The 1,838-nt window shown below is 46.4% G+C and overlaps 1 pseudogene; it reads right to left on the reverse strand.

The window, feature by feature from the left end:
• Nucleotides 1-1,838, reverse strand: part of LOC112512992 — a 9,483-nt pseudogene that overhangs the window by 1,426 nt on the left and 6,219 nt on the right.

The raw sequence follows: 1,838 nt of genomic DNA on the forward strand, positions 1-1,838 counted from the left end.
GTTGACCTCATCAATCCGGAAGATAACACAGTGTTTAAGGTCAATGGGCAACGTGTTAAAACATTTCATGAAGCTGTATCACTCTCAGAGTTGAGCTCTGAGATATTGGTTAAGCCGTAGATGAAAATGTTCTGTGGACTCTTTTGGGTCCAAAAGTGTTTGTAAATATGTCTTCTTTTTATTTTTATTTTTATTTTTATAAGAGCAGTTATGTTTTAATGAGTTTGTTAAAATGCAGGATACTTTTGAAAGAGTTATGGGAAAAGATGATTACTTTGCTGAGTGTTAGAATATTTTGGTCCAAAGGGGATAAAGACAAACTGGAGAAAGTCACTAAAAGTACACTGTCATCAACAGCAGTCTGGAGAAGCAGATAAATTTATCTGGCTTTTTGTTGTTTTCCATGCAGGTACCATCCACTCAATGATGCAAGTTCTTACTCTTCATGCATCCCCTTTGTCCATTGGTTCTTCCTTCAACCGCCAATTTTCAAAAAGGAAGAAACAAAAGGCTTTAATGAGAATGAGACCCTTGAGTTTTTCAAAGCCATCATCACCACCGCCGGCCTATCATTACCGGTTCCATCAATCCATACCACTCTCAAACTCTCTCCCACAATCATCAACCCAAACCCCTCGCTCTCACTCACGCTCACGGTCAAGGTCACGATCGGTGTACCCTATGGCTCGATCGAAGAAGCTCGTCAATAGCAACCCTTCCCCACCACCGGCACGAAGGAGAAACCGCCGGCAAGCCTGCACCATCGCCGCTCGAACCGGAGAACGAGACACGGTTGACCTAGTAGCCGACGGTTCGCCTTCGCCGTCTCCTCCCTCGTCACCACTACCTCCGGTCGATACCCCCTTCGCTGAAAACCCTTCTCAAGCCAACCCTATGCCATCGCCTCCCTCATCAATCGCCAAGGTTGCATCGCCTTCACCATCATTAGCCACTGCCGATTCACCACCACAGACACGGCGACCCCCCAAGAAATATCCATTCCTCAATATCATCTACCCGTGTGCATCTCCACCCACTGTCGCTCCTTCGCCACCATCCCTTTCGCTCGCCGACGCTGTTCCGACCATCATCACAGCAGGTGCCAACCCTAAACTGGGTCCTGAGGTAAATCTMAATTTTTGCCCTAACTCCTTTTTAGATGGCCTTACAACCTCCGATTCCTCTATGGAGGTAGACGATTTCACGGCCATCTCATCACCACCACCCACTAGTTTCAATAAACCCAAAGTCTATCTTTTGACTTGGTATGATCAGCCTTGCGCCAATTTGCCTAAACACACTGTGATCAGCAACTCTGCTCCTCACAATGTTGAGGAGACCATTGCGGCTGAAACCAATCCACCAAATGTTGAGGAAGAATCTGTGGAATGTGATCACTCTGCACAACCTGTAGTTGCCCCTTTTGAATTTGACATGGATGCACATTTGGTTAGGGAGGCCAATACTGAGTTCCCTAATGGGGAAGTTGATTTAGAGGCTGATCTTAGGGGTAGGACTTCGGTACCTACTAAGAAACGAAAAGGTCTAGGAAGGGTATTTGCAAGGAAATCCAAACCCTTGGACAGACGGCCTTCGAGAAAAAGGCCAAACCACACTCCGACATCTTTGGAACCACCACGCAAATCATCCCGAAAGGGATCCTTCACCCAAACCGAACCAGCAGGCCCATCTGGATTCCAATCCACCCCCAGACCCACAACCATCACACGACCCCAGCTGCCTTTTGAGGGGTTTAGTTCYAATAAGGCACGAGATGTTTTTGCAAAATTTAAAAATAAAAAAGTGTTGCCTGACAAAGGATTTGATCATCGAAGCAT

The sequence above is a fragment of the Cynara cardunculus genome, assembly GCF_001531365.2.
Source record: "Cynara cardunculus var. scolymus isolate 2C chromosome LG 5, CcrdV1, whole genome shotgun sequence".
Lineage (NCBI taxonomy): Eukaryota > Viridiplantae > Streptophyta > Magnoliopsida > Asterales > Asteraceae > Cynara > Cynara cardunculus.